Source organism: Geotrypetes seraphini, chromosome 2, assembly GCF_902459505.1.
Source record: "Geotrypetes seraphini chromosome 2, aGeoSer1.1, whole genome shotgun sequence".
Classification (NCBI taxonomy): domain Eukaryota; kingdom Metazoa; phylum Chordata; class Amphibia; order Gymnophiona; family Dermophiidae; genus Geotrypetes; species Geotrypetes seraphini.
The window spans coordinates 8,947-24,881 of NC_047085.1; the positions used below are offsets into that span (position 1 = coordinate 8,947).

At 40.5% G+C, this 15,935-nt stretch overlaps 1 long non-coding RNA gene across 1 annotated transcript; it reads right to left on the reverse strand.

The window, feature by feature from the left end:
• Positions 1–9,328: 9,328 nt before the first annotated feature.
• On the reverse strand, positions 9,329–13,681 carry LOC117354797. The gene is made up of 4 exons (XR_004538256.1): positions 13,595–13,681; positions 11,958–12,132; positions 10,692–10,760; positions 9,329–9,383 (listed from the first exon to the last, which is right to left on the reverse strand). It is a non-coding gene; the product is annotated as an uncharacterized LOC117354797 (long non-coding RNA).
• Between the last annotated feature and the right edge of the window lie 2,254 nt (positions 13,682–15,935).

The following is a 15,935-nucleotide window of genomic DNA, read 5'->3' on the forward strand; positions in this document are numbered from 1 at the left end:
AACACCTTTTTTACTGAGCGAGTTAGTAAGTTAGTGAACGAGCGAGCCCAATAAAAAAGGTTTTGCCTTATTTCCTTGTTTGTTTATCTACTGCCTATTTAAAGAAGACCGATTTTAAAAATGTCTACAGCGATTAAAACCTAAATAGTTTACATGTTACATACATAAGTTTATAAAACAGATGCAAACCATCTTCAGAAAAAAAGATAATAGCCAAAAGAGGCTTGTAAAAACTAGACGATTGCATTTAAAGTAGATTCCTACCACATTTCTGTAATACGATCGTATTTCAGAGAAAGCCTCGTGCAGATGCAGCCAAAATATATAAAGATTAGCTGCAGTGGATCTGCACAAGGATTCAATACATAAAAAATGTATGTGTTGGGCGAAGGCTCTCATATTATATTACAGAATTGTGGCGATAAAGGCAAAATTTACCCCCTATTTTACAAAATTACAACTGCAGTTTTGTAAAAAGAGTCCTTAGGAACGTACTTAAAATGCAATAAAATATGGCTAGAAGCTAACTTGGCTTCAAATCGAGTCAACGGGTATAATTCCATTAAAGTCAGTCTTCTTCAAACAGACCATATAGAAATAAAGGAAATAAGGCAACCCCTTTTTTACTGGACTCGCTCACTCACTTTACTCACTTACTTGCTCAATAAAAAAGGTCTTGCGTTATTGCATTCATTTCTATCTATTGCCTATTTAAGGAAGACTGACTTTCATGGAAATACCTGTTGACTTGATTTAAAGCCAAGCTAACTTCTAACCGTGTATTTTAGAAATTTCTATAGTGGTGAAAATCTAAACAGTTTAAATTAAACAGAACCAAACGATCCTCTGGAAAATCAGCACTACCCAAAAAAGGTTTGTACAAACAATGATGAACAAGTTCCCGAAACAGCAGAAAAAAAGAAACTAAACAATTGCGTTTAAGTGGACTCCTACCTCATTTCTATAATACGATAGGTAACTAAGAAAGCCTCTACCCGATTTATACATCTCTAATGTACTGAAGCCTCATGCGGATAGATCTCAAATTTTTAAAAAATACCGACTTAAAGCTAGGATGGATCTACATGAGGCTTTGGTACATAATGTATAAATTGGGCAGGGGCTCTTGCTCACGTATCTTATTACAGAAATGTGGTGAAAAGGCAAAATTTAAGCAAATTGAAGAAATGACTTAAAGGCAATTGTTAGCAGTTTTTCATCGCTATGGAAATTTAACACAAGTATATGGCTATAATCTAGCTTGGCTTTAAAATCAACTCAACAGGTATAGTTCCATTACAATCAATCTACTTTAAATAGGCAATAGATGGAAATAAAGGAAATAAGGCAACCCCTTTTTTACTGGACTCGCTCACTCACTTTACTCACTTACTCGCTCAATAAAAAAGGTCTTGCGTTATTTCCTTCATTTCTATCCATCGCCTATTTAAAGAAGACTGATTTTAATGGAACTATACCTCTATCCTATAGCCATATACTTTAATAAAATTTCCATAGTAATGAAAACCTCAACGATTTACATAATACATACATAAATTTATAAAAAACAAAAACAAGCAATAAGACAGTAGCCAAGAGGCTTGTACAAACAATAGTGAAAATCAGGAGTGTCCAACCTTTAAGCTTCCCTGGGCCGCATTGGACGAAAAAAGTTTCTGGGGCCGTGCAAATGCTGCAGCGAGATGGAAGAGTGATGGTAAACACCAGGGGGGGTGGGAGTGGAGGAAAACGCTGCGTTGGCGTCAACCGGGGCCGCAGGTTGGACACCCTGGTCAGTAGTATCATGAAGCGACAATATCTAGAAAAAGGCCAACTATGAACAATTGCGTTTTAAGTAGCTTCCTCAATTTGCCTTTCACCGCATTTCTAAGAGAGCCTCTGCCCGGTTAATACATTTATGTACTGAAGTCTTGTGCGGATCCACCCCAGCTTTAAGTTTATTTATATTTTTGGGCTCTATCTGCACGAGACTTCAGTACATAACAAAAATGTATAAATGAGACAGAGGTTCTCTTGCTGAAATATATTACAGAAATGTGGTGAAGGCGGCAAATTGCGATAACGGTTTCTAGCGTGGGGGAGCTGTGCCGAATGGCCTGCACTGCTCCCGACACTCATACAAACTCAATGAGCGTCGGGAGCGGCTCAGGCTGTTTGGTGCGGCTCCTTGAGCTAAAAACTGCTATCGTGGTTTTGTAACAGGAGACCTTTGGAAACTACTTAAAATGCAATAAAATATAAGACTAGAGGCTAGCTTGGCTCTAAATTGAGTCAACAGGTATATTTCCATTAAAATTAATCTTCTTTAAATAGGCGATAGAAATAAAGGAAATAAGACAACCCCTTTTTTACTGGACTCACTCACTCACTTTACTCACTTACTCACTCAATAAAAAAAGTTTTGCGTTATTTCCTTTATTTCCATCTATTGCCCATTTAAAGACTTTAATAGAAATATACATGTTGACTCGATTTAAAGCCAAGCTAGCTTCTAGCCATATATTTTTAAAATTTCTATACTCATTAAAATATAAACAATTTACATATTATACATCAATTTATAAAAAACAGAACCAAACAAACCTACAATTGATCCTAAAAAAACAAAACCAGCAGTAGGAAAATAAGGCTTGTACAAATTATAAAAAAAATTCCCAAAGGTCAATAGTCAAGAAGCATCAATATCTAGAAAAAGGCAACTATAAACAATTGCATCTTAAGTTGTTTCCTACCCCATTAGTGTAATATGATATGTGAGCAACACAGCTTCTGCCCGATTTTTACTTCTCTTGTATAGTGAAACCTCATGCAGATAGCTCAAAAAGAGCCAAAAAAAACCCAAAAACCTTAAAGCTGGGATGGATCTGCACAAGACATTGGTACATAAGAGACATATCACATATTACAGAAATGTGGGTGAAAAGAAATTGAGGAAACTACTTAAAGGCCTTTTTGACCTTTGAGAATTTTCATCATTCTTTGTACAAGCCGCTTTGGACTAGTGTCTTCCTATTGCTGATTTTCCTGATGATTGTCTATTTACTTCTATTCTGTAAATGTAAGTAACATTATTATGTAAACTGTCTAAATTCTCATCACTATAGAAAGTTTTAAAATATACAGCTAGAAATTAGCATCGCTTTAAATCGAGTCCATGGGTATAGTTCCATTGAAGTCGGTCTGCTTAAAATAAGCAATAGATAGAAAAAAAACCAATAAAGGAAATAAGATAATCACTTATTTTACTGAGCGAATTAGTGAGTAAGTGAGTGAGCAAGTCCAATAAAAAAAGGTATTAACTTTTCCTTTATTTTTTTAATTATATCTATTGCCTGTTTAAAGAACACCGACTTCAATGGAACTATACCTGTTGACGCGATTTAAAGCGAAGCAGACTTCTAGCTGTATATTTAAAATGTTTCTATAGCGATGAAAACCTAAACGGTTTACTTTAATAATGTTACTTACAATTATAAAACAGAAGCAAACAAACAATCCTCAGGAAAATAAGCAAGAGTGAGACAATAGCCTCGTACAAATGATTGTGTAATTCAGCCAAGAGCTGAAGCAAAAAATAAAGTTTCACTTAGCTTTTGGGTTGTCAACAGGAACCGACGTAAGCCGTGTAAGATTTTTCCAGGAATCCAGAAATAAAGGACATCTCATTTCTATACCGTTCAAGTGATAGAGGTGCGCTGTGAAAAAAAAAAAACAGAACCAGTGTCAAACAAATTGGAAAATTTAAATTACATAAATTATATACAGAAGCAAAAAAAAAAAAAAGTACATCCTTAAAGTATCAGTACTAGGAAGATAGCCATAAAATGCTTGTACAATTATGAAAAAATTCCCAAGGCTTAAAAGTAAAAAATCATCAATATCTAGAACAAACAATTGCTTTTAAGTTCTTTCCTACTGCATTTCTGTAATATCATGCGAGCGAGAGCACCTCTGTCCGATTTATAAATTTCTTATGTCCTAAACCCTCATACAAATAGAGCTCAAAAATTTAAAAAATAAAAACTTAAAGCTGGGATGGATCTGCACAAGGCTTTGGTACATAAGATATGTATAAATCACATATTACAGAAAATGTGGTTAAAGGGAAATTGAGGAAACTACTTAAAGGCCTTTGACCTTTGGGAACTTTATCATTCTTTATATAAGCCGCTTTGCGCTATTGTCTTCCTATTGCTGATTTTCTTTGTCTGCTTCCATTTTATAAATGTAACTAATGTTATTATGTATATGGTTTGAGTTTTCATCGCTATAAAAAGTTTTAAAATATACAGCTAGAAGTTAGCGTCGCTTTAAATCGAATCGACGGGTATAGTTCCATTGAAGTCGATCTGCTTAAAATAAGCAATAGATAGAAAAAACCAATAAAGGAAATAAGATAATCACTTATTTTATTGAGCAAATTAGTGAGAAGTGAGTGAGCAAGTCCAATAAAAAAAGGTATTAACTTTTCCTTTATTTTTTTAATTATATCTATTGCCTGTTTAAAGAACACCAACTTCAATGGAACTATACCTGTTGATGCGATTTAAAGTGACGCCGACTGCTAGCTGTATATTTTAGACGTTTCTATAGCGATGAAAACCTAAACGGTTTACTTAATGTTACTTACAATTATAAAACAGAAGCAAATAAACAATCCTCAGGAAAATGAGCGAGACAATAGCCCAAAGTGGCTCGTACAAACGATTGTGTAATTCGGCCAAGAGCCGAAAGAAAAAAAATAAAGTTTCACTTAACTTTTGGGTTGTCGACAGGAACCAATGTAAGCTGTGTTTTGAAGATCTTTTGCCAGGAATCCAGAAGTAAGGACAGCTCATTTCTATACCGTTCAAGTGATAAGAGCTGCGCTGTGAAAAAAAAAAAAACAGAACTGGTGTCAAACTCATTGGAAAATTTAAATTATATAAGTTACATACAGAAGCCAAAAAACTGAATTGATCCTTAAAAAAAATCAGTACTAGGAAGAAAGCCATGAAATGCTTGTACAATTATGAAAAAATTCCCAAGGCTTAGCAGTCAAAAAACATCAATATCTAGAAAAAACTATAACCAATTGCGTTTAAGTTCTTTCCTACTGCATTTCTGTAATATCATGTGAGCGAGAGCACCTCTGTCCGATTCATAAATTTCTTATGTCCTAAACCCTCATACAAATAGAGCTCAAAAATTTAAAAAACAAAAACTTAAAGCTGGGATGGATCTGCACAAGGCTTTGGTACATAAGATATGTATAAATCACATATTACAGAAAATGTGGTTAAAGGGAAATTGAGGAAACTACTTAAAGGCCTTTGACCTTTGGGAACTTTATCATTCTTTATATAAGCCGCTTTGCGCTATTGTCTTCCTATTGCTGATTTTCTTTGTCTGCTTCTATTTTATAAATGTAACTAATGTTATTATGTATACGGTTTGAGTTTTCATCGCTATAAAAAGTTTTAAAATATACAGCTAGAAGTTAGCGTCGCCTTAAATCGAATCGACGGGTATAGTTCCATTGAAGTTGATCTGCTTAAAATAAGCAATAGATAGGAAAAAACCAATAAAGGAAATAAGATAATCACTTATTTTACTGAGCGAATTAGTGAGTAAGTGAGTGAGCAAGTCCAATAAAAAAAGGTATTAACTTTTCCTTTATTTTTTGAATTATATCTATTGCCTGTTTAAAGAACACTGACTTCAATGGAACTATACCTGTTGACGCGATTTAAAGCGAAGCCGACTGCTAGCTGTATATTTTAAACGTTTCTATAGCGATGAAAACCTAAATGGTTTACATAATAATGTTACTTGCATTTAAAAGACAGAATCAAACAATTCTCATAAAAAAATAATAAGTTTCACTTAACTTTTGCATTGTCGACGGGTACGTCACTCAAGTTTCACAGATCTTTTTCCAGGAATCCAAAAAGTGAAGACAGGTCATTTGTATAATATTCAAGTGATAGGTGCACTGTGAAAAAAACCAAATTGGCGTCAAACTCATTGGAAAATTAAAATAAAGAAATTCATAGTAAAGATTCAAAATGAATTAAGGACAGGGGAATACCTATCATATGCAACCTTCACACAATGAAACAGTCATTCCTGCACTGCTCTTTCCTTTTTATAATGGACCAAAAAAGCAGACAGATTTAAAATGAAGAATCAGAAAAGGACTGACAGCCTTGGGAGGCGACACATCATCGAACCTCATATTCCCTTGCTCCATTTCACTACCTAGTGAATATTCCCACCCTAGAGGGCCTAGAATTTGCCACAAGCACAAAGTCATCCTCATCCTACTCTACAGAACCCCCCTGCTCCCGAGCAGAAGCCCTAGAATCCCTACTCAAATTCCATCAGCGAGCTATCCATCTCCCACAAACATGTGACCATCCTAGGACACTTCAACTAAAATTCCAACTGCAAATCAACCCCCATCGCCTCCCTTAAACTCCCCTTCCTTTCTGCACTAGCTTCTCCATTCTTAACCTTTACTTAAGTCACTGTAAAATCTTTTGACTGTCTAAATGTATCCCACTGTGAATGTTTGCTTCTAACTCATTCAGAGCTACTGGGAGGAGGGGATAAACAAATTCAATATTTGCCACTTCCCTCCTTACCTTTACATTTCTGCCAAAGCCAGACATGCATCCTCCTGTCAGAAATCCACAAGGTCAAACAGAAAACACCTCGTCTTCCTGCGTAAGACCTAGGCAGAATACATACATGAAGTTAAAAGAAACCATGGAATCCATACCCTAACAAAAAGAAGAAACACCATATTCCAATATGGCAGTGCAGCCAACCGCAAGTCTTAGACAGGATGTATGCCCAAATTATTTGCTCAAATGTCAACTCTTCTATAACCATTAATTCCAGGCATAATGAGATTACAAATTTAAGGCTACAATTTCATGATCTACAACTCAGGTTGATAAAGTACCGCCTCATTTTGAGAGGGGGAGAGATCAGAATAAGCGGATTGTGGCCTCTAGAACTCCCCTACCTCCTCTTCTACACAATCTGGACGCAGTCCAATTACATTAGTGGGAAGAAATTTTATGATCGCTTGCGACACAGCTGTTTAGGACTTTAGAGTAGACCACCACAATGGGAACACACCCCAAAGCAGTGTACACCAGGGCAGTGTACACCCCCCCCATAGCAGTGTACACCAAGGCGGTGATCAACCCCCCCCCCATAGCAGTGTACACCAAGGCGGTGATCAACCCCCCCCCCCCATAGCAGTGTACACCAAGGCGGTGATCAACCCCCCCCCCCCATAGCAGTGTACACCAGGGCGGTGATCAACCCCCCCATAGCGATGTACACCAGGGCGGTGATCAACCCCCCCATAGCGGTGTACACCAAAGCAGTGTACACCAAGGCAGTGATCAACCCCCCCCATAGCGGTGTACACCAAGGCAGTGTACACCAGGGCGGTGATCAACCCCCCCATAGCGGTGTACACCAAGGCAGTGTACACCAGGGCGGTGATCAACCCCCCCCATAGCGGTGTACACCAAGGCAGTGTACACCAGGGCGGTGATCAACCCCCCCATAGCGGTGTACACCAAGGCAGTGTACACCAGGGCAGTGATCAACCCCCCCATAGCGGTGTACACCAAGGCAGTGTACACTAAGGCGGTGATCAACCCCCCCATAGCGGTATACACTAAGGCAGTGATCAACCCCCCCATAGCGGTGTACACTAAGGCGGTGATCAACCCCCCCATAGCGATGTACACCAGGGCAGTGATCAACCCCCCCATAGCGATGTACACCAGGGCGGTGATCAACCCCCCCATAGCTGTGTACACCAAGGCAGTGTACACCAGGGCGGTGATCAACCCCCCCATAGCTGTGTACACCAAGGCAGTGTACACCAGGGCGGTGATCAACCCCCCCATAGCGGTGTACACCAAGGCAGTGTACACCAGGGCGGTGATCAACCCCCCCATAGCGGTGTACACCAAGGTGGTGATCAACCCCCCCATAGCGGTGTACACCAAGGCAGTGTACACCAGGGCGGTGATCAACCCCCCCATAGCGGTGATCACCAAGGCAGTGTACACCAGGGCGGTGATCAACCCCCCCATAGCGGTGATCACCAAGGCAGTGTACACCAGGGCGGTGATCAACCCCCCCATAGCGGTGATCACCAAGGCAGTGTACACCAGGGCGGTGATCAACCCCCCCATAGCGGTGATCACCAAGGCAGTGTACACCAAGGCGGTGATCAACCCCCCCATAGCGGTGATCACCAAGGCAGTGTACACCAGGGCGGTGATCAACCCCCCATAGCGGTCTACACCAGGGCAGTGTACACCAGGGCAGTGTACACCAGGGCAGTGTTCAACCCCCCCATAGCGGTGTACACCAAGGCAGTGTACACCAGGGTGGTGATCAACCCCCCCATAGCGGTGTACACTAAGGCGGTGATCAACCCCCCTATAGCAATGTACACCAGGGCGGTGATCAACCCCCCCCCCCCCCAAAGCGATGTACACCAGGGCGGTGATCAACCCCCCCCCCCAAAGCGATTTACACCAAGGCAGTGTACACCAAGGCAGTGGTGATCAAACCCCCCCCCAAGGCAGTGGTGATCACCCCCCCCAAAGCAGTATACACCAAGGCAGTGGTGAACACCAAGGTAGACCAACAAGTAGTTAACATCCTAAAGTTGACCACTGCTGTTCTTATGGAAAATCTGCTCAGCCAAAGCCTCCAAATATTCCTGTCTTCAGAAATAAATAATTTTTCAATAAACACTTTTCAAATATTTCAATTCATTTCTATCCATTTAAGAAATGCGTTTCCCCAAAAATAAGACTCATTCATTTTGAGCCCAAAAAAGACACTAGATTTTTCCCATACACAATGATCATCTCTTCCTTCTTCTCCACCCCAATTCTTCCTATTTCCTTTCTATCCCTCCCATCCCTTGTGCAGCAAAACCCTTCCAGCTTTTATCCCTCCCTACCTCATGTAGTATCTTTCTATCCCCCTGGTCCCAATGGCCTCATAATCTATTTAATGTAGCTTGGGCAATGGAGGGATTAAGTGATTTGCCCAGGGTCATCAGGATCAGCGTGGGTTTGATCCCAAAGCCTCTGGATGCTGAAGTTGTAGCTTTAATCACTGCACTACACTTCTAAAAATTTCCTATTTTAAAAATGCAGCATGGTCCCTTTTGAATTGCATGGCTTCCATCTTGTGTATAATTCGATTCTCAACTCCAAAGTTCTCCTTGACCAATCACTGCCAACCAATTTACCATTTGGAGTCAGGAAATTCTTACCCGACATCCTTCCTGTAAAATTTCAGTGATCAGGTAACTCGCATCCTAGGAATCCCTGCAGTACAAAACAAACTAAATATGTAAGTGAGGGAAGGAAGGACGTGTTAGGACTTGAGGGAGCACAAACAGGGTCATGAACTTGGAACACACAATGAAAGGAAAGAGTGAGGGGTGCACAAGCCATAATATGGAAGAATGGAGGGAGTGAGGAAAAGATGATGAAGACAGACAAAGAGAGAATTATTGGTCACGGGGGAGAGGAGTGAGGTAGAGATATGAGCGTGGAGAGAAGGGAGAACATACTGGGCCGAGGAAGCCTCCCGCACTTTAACTACAGAGGGGGAGGGTATTAATGAAGTGCTAGATTAGCTGTGAAGGGGGGGGGGGAGAGCTTATGGGGCCAGAAACAGAGAGAGATGGTGGGCAATAGTCTTAAGGGAAAGAAATTGGACCTGGGATGGTGTGGAGGAAGAGGGAAAGATACTTCAAGGAAAAACTGTTGGGAATAGAAAGGGAGATATGGTGGACCTGGGGAAGGGATGCAGGCAGAGGGAGAGATGGGATGGGGCATTTGGGAAGAGGAAGGAAGAAAAGTTGGATCCGGGGATAGAAGGGAAGGAAGGAGAAATGATGGGATAGGGCATTTGGGAAGAGGAAGAGAAGTTGGATCCGGGGATGGAAGGGAGGGAGGGAGAAATGTTAGGTCTGTGGATGGAAGGCAGAGATACAGCATCAAGGAGGGGGAAGGGAAGAAAAACAGAAGAGCAAAACATTGGACTGTGGGGATAGAGAAGCAGAGAAGAACCCATAGGAGGGCAGGAGGGAATAGCTGGGATAAGAAGATGCTAGGGGATGGAAAGAAAGAGATAGGCAGTTACAGCCTGAGGGGAGAGGGAGGGGGATTCTGAAAGTGGTGACCCATGTAGATAAGGTCAAAAGGGAGATGACAAGAAATGAGCAGCGAGTACAGTGGTATTAGGGTAATGGGGAGTAGAGATCAGGAAAAAGGAGGCTGGGAAAAGAGTGAGATGGGAAATGGAAGAGCTAGGGATGGAGAAAAGATGGAAAACTGAGGTAGCGGAACATTTAAAAAGGGTGAGAAAGGCAAGATTTGAGTGGAAAGAAGCAAAAAAATAAAGTTAAGAAAGCTGAAAGGGAAAAATACATTGGACATAGGCATAAGGAAAAACAATGGAATGAGAGGAGAAGAGAAAATAAATGGACAGCAGACACTAGAAACAGACTTAGTTAAAGATGGGCAAAATGCAAAAAGAAACTAGGACTGAGATGATGGAAAAACAAAACATCCAGACAAGGTAGAAAAAATTGTTTTAATTTGAATTTAACAACTGGAAATTCTTACCTGCCATCCTTCCTGTAAAATTTCAGTCGACTCCTTTCGGTGATCAGGTAACTCACATTCTAGGAATCCCTGCAGTACAAAAAACAAACAAAATATATAAGTAAGTGAGGGAAATAAGGAAGGAGGATGTGTTGAGACTTAAGGGAGGGAGCACATACAGGATGAAGGAAGGAGGGGCATGAACTTGGGACACAGAATGAAGGGAAAGAGGGAGGGGAGCATGAGCCTTAATATGGAAGAATGGAGGGAGTGAGGGAAAGAGATGCGGGAGAGAATAGAAAGGGAAAGATGGTGCACATGAGATGAAGAGAACTGTTAGGCAGAGAGAGAAGGGAGGGAGTAGGAGAGGAGTGAGGTAGAGATGCATGGGCACAGAGAGAAGGAGGGGAGAACATACTGGGCTTTCTTTTTTTTTTTTAAAGTACAGAGGGGGATGGTATTAAAGAAGTGCTAGATTGGGCTGGGGGGAGGTGGGAGAGCTTATGGGGCCAAAATATAGAGATGGTGGGTAATAGTCTGAAGGGAGAGAAGTTGGACCTGGGATAGTGTGGAGGAAGAGAGAAAGGAAGAAATGGTGGACCTGGGGAAGGGAGGCAGGCAGGGGGAGAGATGAGATGGAGCAGTTGGGAAGAGAAAGGGAGAAAAGTTGGATCTGGGGATGGAAGGCAGAGAGATGCTAGAAAGAAAGGAACAGGGAATTATAGCCTGAGGAGAGATGTGACCCATGTGGATGAGGTCAAAAGGGAGATGACAAGATAAGTGAAAGAGCAGCGAGTACAGTGGTATTAATGGGGTAATGGGGAGTAGAAAACAGTAACAAGGAGGCTGTGAAAAGAGTGAGATGGGAAATGGGAGAGCTAGGGACTGAGATAAGATGGAGAATTGTGAAGTAGCTGAACATTTAAAAAGAAGAAGGGTGAGAAAGAAGGCAAGATTTGAGTGGACACAGGCAAAAAATTAAGCTGAAAGGGGAAAAAAATACATTAGAGGCAGGCATAAGAGGGAAATGGAATGTTACAAGAGAAGGAGAAAAAAAATAGACTAAACGCAAAAAGAGAAACTGGGACCAAGATGATAGAAAAACAATACATCCAGACAAGCTAGAAAAAATTGTTTTATTTTGAATTTATTAACTGGAATATGTTAGCTTTGGGATATGCTAATCACAATTATTTTTGTATTCAGCTGATTGGGGGAAGAACTGGAGCCCAAAATTAGTGGATGGGCACCAAAGTTTCTCCCTGCCCTTGTGCAATTTATAAATACTTGAGCTAGTGTGGACTCCCAAGCCCTGCCGACTGAAGACATCTTCCTCCGGTCTAGCAACTCAAAATCTCAAAGCTTTGCAGCCAATGGCAATATCCACAAGCTGCTACTGCTTTCAAGAAAGCCAAGGTGGAGATTTCAGACATAATTTCAATTGTAATCATGTTATTGAAGCCTTAAAAAAATAGAAAAAAAAGAAGATCAATACCCTCATTATTTGCAACATAATATTTTATTGTTAACGCTTCAAACTTTAGTTACTGCAAGAATTCTAATACTGTATTATAATAAATTTCCAATTACATTTCTAAATATTCTTATTGCTTGTCAAGTATCTATTTAAATCACCACAATATAATCTATAGAATTATATTAACAAAATATATAAATTTTGATTTAAACTAATGTCTTTATTACTGATTCATAATCATCTTTGTAAATTGAATCCCCTATGTTATAGGGATCTTTATAATCAAAAGCTAGATCAATCTGGTGCTTCAATTGAAGCACTTAAAAGTATGCTTTTAATTTGTTCTCTTATTCCTTCACTAGTTAACCTCTTATTCACTAATTAGAATAAACAAATTATATTATAGCAATCTTTATAATCAAAAGCTAGATTAGTATGAGTTACGCTTCAACTTTTAATATACTATCAATTACCAGATCAACTATTTATCAATCAATTATAGTCAGCAATAAAAATCATTGTGTTCACAAAATACAAATTATTTGAAATCACATCTGTTTAAAAAGTCTCATTTTCTCTTTGAATTAAAACTGCTAATTTTTAATGTGCATATTACATTTTTTATAACTTTTAAAACCTATGACATTAAAAGTACCACATGGTACACAATACAATAATGAATCTATTGGCAACGTGATTTTAAGACCGTTTCTTAAATTGCTTTTTCATTTAATTGAAATTATTCTACCGCTTCTAAAGTTAAATCATTGTGGTTGTTTTAATTTAATTTAAGCTATACCTTCCGTGAAGCCTGAAAAAACTGTCGGCCTCGGCAGTTATTCAGCTACTTCCCCCGCGGCTCCCCTTCCGCGCTTTTCCGGGAGAATTGCGCCAGAGACAGACACGAAAAGCGCGGAAGGGGAGCCGCGGGGGAAGTAGCTGAATCACTGCCGAGGCCGACAGTTTCTCCGGGCTTCACGGAAGGTAAAAGACCATCGGACAGGAGAGAAGGCTGAAAACATGCTGGATCACGGCACCGGAACCGGGACCAAAGCCTTGGAACCGGGCCCTGAAAAGAGAAGTTCCTGGACCGTGACTCCAAACCCAATAACACCACCCCTCATAGCTTGCACCTGGAAAAACATTATTAAGTCTTTTTTTTACATGGGGGGGGGTGTGTGGGTGTAAAAACAAACAAACAGTGGGCCCCGGGTGTCGTAGACCCTAGGTACGCCACTGAGCGGATCCTAAGCGTGTTAACTCTTAAAATTACCCCTCCAAAAACAAGCATCGTACGGGAAACGCTAAAACAAAGCTTCGGTTTAGGAATACTGAAGGCAACGACTATAGTTAAATTTAAACACAAGTCTTAATCTCCAAGTTCAAAATTTAAACTTTCAAACTCATTCTAACCGCTTACATCTTAAAACAGCATCTAAAAACTTACCCGCTGTAGCGCGGAACCTCTTCCCTCCAAGGTTACAGCATCGCAAAGATTACCGAGCGCAGTCACATCTCCTCACTCCAACGTTGCATTCTCAAAAGTGGCGAATACCGTGAACTTTATATGCTCAGTCATTAGACTCCACGTCATCGCTCACCTGATTGCCATATGATCATTTACGCTAGCTTTGGTCATCACCCCTCATAGGGTGGTAGATGTTACGTAAACTTCGTGCGCTGGTGACGTCACCCGATTAATCGTCCGGTTATAATTCTATCCCGCACAAAGGGAGGACGATTTTATACCTCACAAACGATATTGAACCAAAACAAAATGCTTTAATAAGCGTTTATAAGTAGAATAAGCTTCTTAATGTATGTGGACTATGTTGCAAAATTTAATTCTGTACACCAAGTTAAATGATCTTGGTATCAATTATATATCCCATGATGAACTTTAAATAAATTATATTTTTCCATCAAATGTGAACTGTTTTGTTCTCATTGCCACAACCTCATTTTTAAAAAAAACAACTTAATTTTGCAGGAACTTGGCTGCTGCTTCTTGGGCCATGCACCAAGAGCATAACTTTCCCTTCTATGTCCCATGGCAACCATCCCCTTCTATAAAGCATCTGCCCCCCTCCCCTTTCATTTTCCCCTTCCATCATCTTCCACCTATCTCTTCTCCACACCATCTGCCTAGTCTAAGTTAAGGCACTGGTCTTTCACCTGGGGGCTGTTGCGGGAGCAGACTGCTGGGCAGTTTGGACCCCTGGTCTGACCCAGCAGTGCCAATTTCTATGTTCTTATGTTCTCTTCCATCTCTGCATCCCCTTATATAAAGCATCATCCTCTTCTCTCTTTCCATCCAGTATCTGCCCCCTCCCTCCCCATACCCTTCTATAAAGCATCTGCCCCCCTCGCTCCCTTTCCATCCAGTGTGTTCCTCTCTCTCACCTGACACCCTGCTGCTGAGGTTACAGGTCTGAGGTAGCCTGTTTTGCCAGCAGCAGCAGAAGTCGCCAGGGGTGCTGGGGAGATGCTGCTCTTGCTGATGGGGGTCTTCACAATAGTTGTTAATATTCTCTATCTCTCACTGTTAGTGTTCTCTCTCTCTCATAGTGTTAATGTTCTCTCTTCTAGTGTTAGTATTCTCTCTCTCAGCGTTAGTGTTCTCTCTGTCTCAGTTTCAATGTTCTCTCTCTCTCAGTGTTAGTGTTCTCTCTCTCTCAGTTTTCTTGTGTTCTCTCTCTTAGTGTTCAAGTGTTCTCTGTCTCTTAGTGTTAGTGTTCTGTCTCTCTCAGCATAAGTGTTCTGTTTCTCTCACTGTTAGTGTTCTCTTTCTCTCAATTTTAATGTTCTCTCTCTCTCTCAGTGTTAGTGTTCTGTCAATCTCAGTGTTAGTATTCCGTCTCTTTCAGTGTTAGTGTTGTCTCTCTCTCTCATTGTTAGTGTTCACTCTCTCTCACTGTTAATGTTCTCTCTGTCTCAGTTTCAATGTTCTCTCTCTCTCAGTGTTAGTGTTCTCTCTCTCTCAGCCTTAGTGTTCTGTCTCTCTCAGCGTTAGAGTTCTGTCTCTCTTAGTATTAGTGTTCAGTCTCTTTCAGTATTTATGTGTTGTCTTTCTCTTAGTGTTAGTGCTCTGTCTCTCTCACTGTTAGTGTTCTCTCTCTCTCAGCCTTAGTGTTCTGTCTCTCTCAGCGTTAGAGTTCTGTCTCTCTTAGTATTAGTGTTCAGTCTCTTTCAGTATTTATGTGTTGTCTTTCTCTTAGTGTTAGTGCTCTGTCTCTCTCACTGTTAGTGTTCTCTCTCTCTCAGTTTTCTTGTGTTCTCTCTCTTAGTGTTCAAGTGTTCTCTGTCTCTTAGTGTTAGTGTTCTGTCTCTCTCAGCATAAGTGTTCTGTTTCTCTCACTGTTAGTGTTCTCTTTCTCTCAATTTTAATGTTCTCTCTCTCTCTCAGTGTTAGTGTTCTGTCAATCTCAGTGTTAGTATTCCGTCTCTTTCAGTGTTAGTGTTGTGTCTCTCTCTCATTGTTAGTGTTCACTCTCTCTCACTGTTAATGTTCTCTCTGTCTCAGTTTCAATGTTCTCTCTCTCTCAGTGTTAGTGTTCTCTCTCTCAGCCTTAGTGTTCTGTCTCTCTCAGCGTTAGAGTTCTGTCTCTCTTAGTATTAGTGTTCAGTCTCTTTCAGTATTTATGTGTTGTCTTTCTCTTAGTGTTAGTGCTCTGTCTCTCTCACTGTTAGTGTTCTCTCTCTCTCAGTTTTCTTGTGTTCTCTCTCTTAGTGTTCAAGTGTTCTCTATCTCTTAGTGTTAGTGCTCTGTCTCTCTCACTGTTAGTGTT